General features: G+C 42.2%; 1 pseudogene; it reads right to left on the reverse strand.

The window, feature by feature from the left end:
- Positions 1 to 4,120: 4,120 nt before the first annotated feature.
- On the reverse strand, positions 4,121 to 5,740 carry Rpsa-ps12 (ribosomal protein SA, pseudogene 12; annotated as a pseudogene).
- Between the last annotated feature and the right edge of the window lie 3,359 nt (positions 5,741 to 9,099).

The raw sequence follows: 9,099 nt of genomic DNA on the forward strand, positions 1-9,099 counted from the left end.
CAAGAACTATATTGAATAAGTAGGGAGAGAGTGGGCAGCCTTGTCTAGTCCCTGATTTTAGTTGGATTGCTTCAAGTTTCTCTCCATTTAGTTTAATGTTAGCAACTGGTTTGCTGTATATGGCTTTTACTATGTTTAGGTATGGGCCTTGAATTCCTATTCTTTCCAGGACTTTTATCATGAAGGGGTGTTGAATTTTGTCAAATGCTTTCTCAGCGTCTAATGAAATGATCATGTGGTTTTGTTCTTTCAGTTTGTTTATATAATGGATCACGTTGATTATTTTCCGTATATTAAACCATCCCTGCAGGCCTGGGATGAAGCCTACTTGGTCATGGTGGATGATTATTTTGATGTGCTCTTGGATTCGGTTTGCCAGAATTTTGTTGAGTATTTTTGCGTCGATATTCATAAGGGAAATTGGTCTGAAGTTCTCTTTCTTTGTTGTGTCTTTATGTGGTTTAGGTATAAGAGTAATTGTGGCTTCGTAGAAGGTATTCGGTAGTGATCCATCTGTTTCAATTTTGTGGAATAGTTTGGATAATATTGGTATGAGGTCTTCAATGAAGGTTTGATAGAATTCTGCACTAAACCCGTCTGGACCTGGGCTCTTTTTGGTTGGGAGACCTTTAATGACTGCTTCTATTTCCTTAGGAGTTATGGGGTTGTTTAACTGGTTTATCTGTTCCTGATTTAACTTCGGTACCTGGTATCTGTCTAGGAAATTGTCCATTTCCTGAAGATTTTCAAGTTTTGTTGAATATAGGTTTTTATAGTAAGATCTGATGATTTTTTGAATTTCCTCTGAATCTGTTGTTATGTCTCCCTTTTCATTTCTGATTTTGTTAATTTGGACGCACTGTCTGTGTCCTCTTGTTAGTCTGGCTAAGGGTTTATCTATCTTGTTGATTTTCTCAAAGAACCAACTTTTGGTTCTGTTGATTCTTTCTATGGTCCTTTTTGTTTCTACTTGGTTGATTTCTGCTCTGAGTTTGATTATTTCCTGCCTTCTACTCCTCCTGGGTGTATTTGCTTCTTTTTGTTCTAGAGCTTTTAGGTGTGCTGTCAAACTGCTGACACATGCTCTTTCCTGTTTCTTTCTGCAGGCACTCAGCGCTATGAGTTTTCCTCTTAGCACAGCTTTCACTGTGTCCCATAAGTTTGGGTATGTTGTACCTTCATTTTCATTAAATTCTAAAAATTTTTAATTTCTTTCTTTATTTCTTCCTTGACCAGGTTATCATTGAGTAGAGCATTGTTCAATTTCCAAGTATATGTGGGCATTCTTCCTTGATTATTATTGAAGACCAGTTTTAGGCCATGGTGGTCTGATAGCACGCATGGGATTATTTCTATCTTTCTGTACCTGTTGAGGCCCGTTTTTTGACCAATTTTACGGTCAATTTTGGAGAAAGTACCATGAGGAGCTGAGAAGAAGGTATATCCTTTTGCTTTAGGATAGAATGTTCTATAAATATTCGTTAAGTCCATTTGGGTCATGACTTCTCTTAGTCTATCTACATCTCTGTTTAATTTCTGTTTCCATGATCTGTCCATTGATGAGAGTGGGGTGTTGAAATCTCCCACTGTTATTGTGTGAGGTGCAATGTGTGTTTTGAGCTTTAGTAAGGTTTCTTTTACATATGTAGGTGCCCTTGTATTTGGGGCATAGATATTTAGGATTGAGAGTTCATCTTGGTGGATTTTTCCTTTGATGAATATGAAGTGTCCTTCCTTATCTTTTTTGATGACTTTTAGTTGAAAATTGATTTAATTTGATATTAGAATGGCTACTCCAGCTTGCTTCTTCTGACCATTTGCTTGGAAAATTGTTTTCCAGCCTTTCACTCTGAGGTAATGTCTGTCTTTGTCTCTGAGGTGTGTTTCCTGTAGGCAGCAGAATGCAGGGTCCTCGTTGCATATCCAGTTTGTTAATCTATGTCTTTTTATTGGGGAGTTGAGGCCATTGATGTTGAGAGATATTAAGGAATAGTGATTACTGCTTCCCGTTATATTCATATTTGGATGTGAGGTTATGTTTGTGTGCTTTCATTCTCTTTGTTTTGTTGCCAAGATGATTAGTTTCTTGCTTCTTCTAGGGTATAGCTTGCCTCCTTATGTTGGGCTTTACCATTTATTATCCTTTGTAGTGCTGGATTTGTAGAAAGATATTGTGTAAATTTGGTTTTGTCATGGAATATCTTGGTTTCTCCATCTATGTTAATTGAGAGTTTTGCAGGATACAGTAACCTGGGCTGGCATTTGTGTTCTCTTAGGGTCTGTATGACATCAGTCCAGGATCTTCTGGCCTTCATAGTTTCCGGCGAGAAGTCTGGTGTGATTCTGATAGGTCTGCCTTTATATGTTACTTGACCTTTTTCCCTTACTGCTTTTAATATTCTTTCTTTATTTTGTGCGTTTGGTGTTTTGACTATTATGTGACAGGAGGTGTTTCTTTTCTGGTCCAATCTATTTGGAGTTCTGTAGGCTTCTTGTATGCCTATGGGTATCTCTTTTTTTAGGTTAGGGAAGTTTTCTTCTATGATTTTGTTGAAGATATTTACTGGTCCTTTGAGCTGGGAGTCTTCACTCTCTTCTATACCTATTATCCTTAGGTTTGATCTTCTCATTGAGTCCTGGATTTCCTGTATGTTTTGGACCAATAGCTTTTTCCACTTTACATTATCTTTGACAGTTAAGTCAATGATTTCTATGGAATCTTCTGCTCCTGAGATTCTCTCTTCCATCTCTTGTATTCTGTTGGTGAAGCTTGTATCTACATCTCCTTGTCTCTTCTTTTGGTTTTCTATATCCAGGGTTGTTTCCATGTGCTCTTTCTTGATTGCTTCTATTTCCATTTTTAATTCCTTCAACTGTTTGATTGTGTTTTCCTGGAATTCTTTCAGGGATTTTTGCGATTCTTTCAGGGATTTTTGAGATTCCTCTCTGTAGGCTTCTACTTGTTTATTAATGTTTTCCTGTGTTTCCCTAAGGGAGTTCTTCACGTCTTTCTTGAAGTCCTCCAGCATCATGATCAAATATGATTTTGAAACTAGATCTTGCTTTTCTGGTGTGTTTGGATATTCCATGTTTGTTTTGGTGGGAGAATTGGGCTCCGATGATGCCATGTAGTCTTGGTTTCTGTTGCTTGGGTTTCTGTGCTTGCCTCTCGCCATCAGATTATCTCTAGTGTTACTTTGTTCTGCTATTTCTGACAGTGGCTAGACTGTCCTATAAGCCTGTGTGTCAGGAGTGCTGTAGACCTGTTTTCCTCTCTTTCAGTCAGTTATGGGGACAGAGTGTTCTGCTTTCGTGCGTGTAGTTTTTCCTCTGTACAGGTCTTCAGCTGTTCCTGTGGGCCTGTGTCTTGAGTTCACCAGGCAGCTTTCTTGCAGCAGAAAAGTTGGTCTTACCTGTGGTCCCAAGGCTCAAGTTCGCCCGTGGGCTGCTGCCCACGGGCTCTCTGCAGTGGCAGCAACCAGGAAGATATGCGCCGCCCTTTCCGGGAGCCTCAGTGCACCAGGGTTCCAGATGGCCTTTGGTGTTTTCCTCTGGCGTCCGAGATGTGTGTGCAGAGAGCAGTCTCTTCTGGTTTCCCAGGCTTGTCTGCCTCTCTGAGGGTTTAGCTTTCCCTCCCACGGGATTTGGGTGCAGAGAACTGTTTATCCGGTCTGTTTCCTTCAGGTTCCGGCGGTGTCTCAGGCAGGGGTCCTGCCGCTCCTGGGCCCTACCCCACGGGAGCCCAGAGGCCTTATACAGTTTCCTCTTGGGCCAGGGATGTGGGCAGGGGTGGGAAGTGTTGGTGGTCTCTTCCGCTCTGCAGCCTCAGGAGTGCCCACCTGACCAGGCCGTGAGGTCTCTCTCTCTCTCACGGGGTCTGGGAGCAGAGAGCTGCTGTGGGCCGGGATCCTCGGGTGTCTAGCATGATGTTCTCTCTCTCTCTCTCTCTCTCTCTCTCTCTCTCTCTCTCTCTCTCTCTGTGTGTGTGTGTGTGTATGTGTGTGTGTGTAAGGAAGGAGGGAGGGAGGGAAGGAGGGAGAGAGAGAGAGAGAGAGAGAGAGAGAGAGAGAGAGAGAGAGATATCTGAGCACTCTCTTCAAAATAATGCCTCAGGAAATACTTTCACACGCTGAGCCATTTCAAGGCTCAAAAGGTCACTTTAATTATTTTTATAAAGTCTAATAGTGCTATTAAGTACTGTCATGGAAACTTAAGATGTAGAAAAACACAGCAGAAAGATACCTGAAAAATACCCAGATATTACAAAGTATGAGACCAGCACACTTGAAAACACAATTCTTAGTGTGTATGTACACAAGGAGAAGAGACTTTGAAATTCGAACTAAGAAATTTAGAGCAACTAACATGAATTAGTATGTATCTACCTGAAAAACAGTTATTGGAAAAAGGAAGAAGATTCAGTATTTGGAGAGGTAATGGCTGTGTGTTCCCCATGACTTAGTCCTTTCAAGTCCAGCTTTCATATTCTACTAGATGAGTGAACATTTTATAATTTTTATATACTTTCCTCATTATTTTCTCAAGAGTTTCCATATTTTACTTATGTTATCATTATATCATATCAACATGCTTATTGTCATCAGTTGAAGATAACATGAAGTCAAGTTCTGGTTGTGCTTTGCTGTATCTAAAGCATTATAAATGTATCAGTTCACACACCTTTAACTGCTTTCCAATTCTCTCTCTCTCTCTCTCTCTCTCTCTCTCTCTCTCTCTCTCTCTCTCATCTCTCATTTTCCTTCCCCTTTTCCTCTTTGCTCAGGTGTCTGCATCAGAGATCAGGACCATTCAGTGGTGGCTCCAACCCACTCAGTGGCCTGAGCTGTGGGAGCCACTGACCAATCCTCAGTGGCCGGCTGCACACCCCAGTCTTCTGCCAGGAATTGCTAGATGGGCATTGAGGGTATCTGCCACCTCTAGACCAATCTGCCACCTCTGGCTGAGCAGCAGTGAACGCAGGAAATGGCATTAGTCCATTCGTCCTGGAATCCCTCCTTGGTCACAGCCTTCTTAACAGCAGCCTGCTTGTCCTTCTCAACCTCCTCTGTGTCTCTGTAGAAGTAGAGATCAGGTGCTCACTGGAGACAGTGACACACATGCGAAGAACTGCCTGGGATCAGCGTCCACCGTGTCTGGCCCATGGAGTGAGCTCCCTTGTTGCAAGAGATGACAATGTCCATGTGGCACAGAGGAGAATCTGTGTTCCGCGGGTAGAGTGAAGGCGTCTTGAGAAAAGATGCTTCTACGAGAGGCTGGTGGTCAGTCCTGGGAACAGTCACCGCCTGAAGTTGTGGCTCCCTGATGGTTGCTTGGATCTGGTTAGTGAAGGTCTCAGGAGTGAAGCCGTCGGGAGTGGCTCCAGTGGTAGCAGCAAACTTCAACACAGGTAGCTGCTGCATCCAGTGTTGGAGGAGAGGAAGCTGAGATCAGCAGGATTCTCCATGGCAACGACAGCCCGAAGTGCAAGCAACAGCTTCTCCCAGGTCCTCTTCAGGTTTAGGATGTAGACACTGTCACTTTTCCTTTTGTATGCGTATGGCTCCTTCTGAAAGTCAGGTTTGGTGCCTCCTAAGTGGGTTCCTTCTGCGAGACGAGGAATCTGAGGATATTCCTCTCCATTTGTTAGACATAAAGGGCTCCCGACAACGTATAAGTTTCCCTTTAAGTTCTGATGTGGACCGTCCCCTGGACAGCCCCGAAAGCTCCAGTTCCTTTTTAGTCAAGGCATCTTTGAAACGTCACAGTGGTCACTATGCTCAGATGTTCTTTATTGGCAATCAGTGTGTCCTTTGTTCGCAGTTATGTCTCTCTATGGGTAAAATAAAAACTGAGGTGACCAGTTAGAAGAGGGGAAGGGAAACAAAGTAAAGAAATGAGGAGGGCTAATATCAGCAAAATATGGTACAAGTGTATGTAACTTTTCATAATGACACTGTTTTTTAATACTAGATATATAGATATTAAACTTATGGATTTAAATTTGTACAAATAGAATAGAATAGAGAAAAGAACTATAAAGGTATTAAATTTTTCTTCTTATTCCTCTTCCCTCTAAACTGTATCCAATATGTCCCCCAGTGTTTGCTATCTTTGCTGACTTCCTTATTTAAGTTTCTATGTGATTTTCCCACTAAGAAGTGGCAGGCTTTATGTCACCGTTCTGACTGCAGGTGGCACTGACTGACCTAATTTGTCTATTCAGTTCTCAGTTAGTCTTTCTCAACCCGCAAGAGTCCAGAGTGCTGCACGTTATGAATCAGGCTGAAGGAAAAGCTGATAAAGATTCCCTTTGAAAGGACAGTTACGTGTGGGAACCCAGTTCCTCTTTTTATCTATTGTGCTACTAGGAGTTCAGCCAGACTATGTCTGTTTAATTCATTTGCTATATCTCGGTGTCTAGCATGAGGACAAGAACACACAGGCTTGTGATAAATACTCTGTCCTGATAGCAGTAGCTGTCGTGGTGAGGGAGCGACTCATCATGAGCCTGTTCAAAGGGTTAGACGTCATGACTTCATGGTAAGATACGTTCTGTGGCTCTGATCTCTTCTTACAGTGCCCTTCAATGCACTGTATTTTCATTAAACATTCTCAGCCACATAGGAAAGAAACAAGAGAGCTGCTTGCTCTATACAAGCTATCTCAGTCAGAAGAACTGGAGAATATGCAGGCTCCGCTTGTTCAATATAAAGTGTGCAAACTATGGACTAAATTTTGGGCTTCTGATCCAAGTTTTCTGTTACGTTAAAGCTCAAGGTTGCTCTTGCTATCACAAAATGGTAATTTATAGCTCTTATTCAAAATTATGTCTTAGAATTGTGCTTTAGAATTTATAGCAGGACGCCATGACTAAAGAAATGAAAATAACTCGTATGCCTCCTTCTCCAGTTTGGAGATTGTGACAGAATGGGTGGGCCATTCCATTTACTCGGGATTACAGAATAATAAAACCCAGAGCTAAGACGGTAAAACCCAGTTAAGTCTAGTTGGGTAGCATGCTTTGAGCTCAGCTGACAAAAGAAGCTAATTTAAGTGGAGAGCAATTTCAGTTTATTACGATTTAATATTTGGCAATTATAAACAAACGGACTTCCCTGGCGAGATGGCCGTTGGCAAAGCCAATATCACGATCCAGGTATCAATTTGTGTTGGGCTTCAGGAATAAAATGATGGACTCCGGAATACAAAATTTATATGTACCTAATATTAATGATTTTTATCACGTGGGACAAAGTCTTCAGGATGAGGTAAAGCGCTGAATAATCTAATGTTGGCTCCAGGCAAGCCCGAGGTAAGAAAACGCCCTCAGAAGACATTTGCTCATTTGATTAATTTTGTTGTCAAACATTTGATTTCATAATTCTGGAAGCCATCCAACTTCCTGTGCCCTAAGCACATTTCAGTGCTGAGTAAATGCGACGCTGGACTTGACCCGCTGAGAATGACCTGCTATCTATCACTCGCGCAGGTGAAGCTCAGGCTTCAGGACTGATTCCGTCCTGCTTTCTGGACTGCGGTAGGGAAAACAAATGCGCACGGTGACTTATGACTGTTTCTTCAGGTGACTCGCACCTTGGCTGACTTGATTTGTACTGATGAGGCCATAGAGGACCCTTATCTGTCTTCAAGTAACGGAAAGTCCAGCCATTTTCAAGCTTTTCTGTCTCGTTCTTCCCGCTGGGATTGGCGCCGTCCTTGTGGACTTTATATTATTATCACACGCACTTAAAAAAAATCCATTCCACTCTGTTGTTACCATAGGTCCCTTTTAAATATGGTTCATTCTTTTACAAATGGAGTCTTAATAATAAAAAGACTCCCAGCCAAGCTGAACGAAAGCTTTGAAGCTCTATATCTTCTACTACTCGAGTTTATGCTGCTTCGCTTTTCCGTTCTTTTCCTACAGTTTTATCTTAATTCCTACCAACTCCAGAAAGCTTTCCCTAATTCATTTGATCTACGGCGGGAACCGTGACATTATACTTTAAAAGGAAGAGCTGTTGTCCGCAACTGCAATCTTCTTGTCACTGGATTGTTCTTATGCATACCAACAAGCGTACCAGCTAGTTCAGAAAGACTTCTATTCTCTTCTCCTCTGTTACATGTGCCGAAGACACCGTCAAGATGTGGAAGGTATCTAATTCAGGTTAGTTGAATAAAAACATGGACACTTAGAATGATCAGTTAATTCCTAATCGGTTATTTCAGATGAAATGATTATGTGTTATTAATTATATGCAGTGTCAGAGGATACAAGATGTATCAACCTAGCCAAGAGGCTTACCACACTCTTCTGTTTATTCCTGGCTGACATAAAATTAAATTCTTTATTTTTTTAAATCTGAAAATTTTTTATTGGATATTTTATTTATTTACATTTCAAATGTTATTCTCTTTCCTGATTTCCCCTTTGGAAACCCCCTATCCTATTTTCCCTCCCCCTGCTTCTATGAGGATGCTCTCCCACCCACCCACCTTCCCATTTCCACCCCCCCCCCCAACCCTGACATTCCCCTACACTGGGGCATCAAGCCTTCCCAGGACCAAGGACCTCTCCTCACATTGATGTCCGACAAGGCCATCTTCTGCTACATATGCGGCTGGAGCTATGGGTCCCTCCAAGTGTACTCTTTGGTTGGTGGTTTATTTCCAGGGTGCTCCAGGGAGTCTGGCTGGTTGATGTTATTCTTCTTATGTGGTTGCAAACCCCTTAAGCTCCTTCAATCCTTTCTCTAACTCCTCCAGTGGGGGCCCGGTGCTCAGTCCAATGGTCGGCTGTGAGCATCCACCTCTGTATTTGTCAGACTCTGCCACAGCTTCTCAGGAGACAGCTATATCAGGCTCTTGTCAGCATGCACTTCTTGGCATCCACAATAGTGTCTGAGTTTGGTTACTGTATATGGGATGGATCCCCAGATGGGGCAGTCTGCGAATGGCCTTTCTTCTGACTCTGCATCACTCTTTGTCTCCTTATTACCTCCCTTGAATATTTTGTTCCCCCTTCCAAAAAGGAAAGAAGCATCCATATTTTGGTCTTCCTACTTCTTGAGCTTCATGTAGTCTGTGAATTGTATCTTG

Source organism: Rattus norvegicus, chromosome 6 (genome assembly GCF_036323735.1).
Source record: "Rattus norvegicus strain BN/NHsdMcwi chromosome 6, GRCr8, whole genome shotgun sequence".
NCBI classification, from domain to species: Eukaryota; Metazoa; Chordata; class Mammalia; order Rodentia; family Muridae; genus Rattus; species Rattus norvegicus.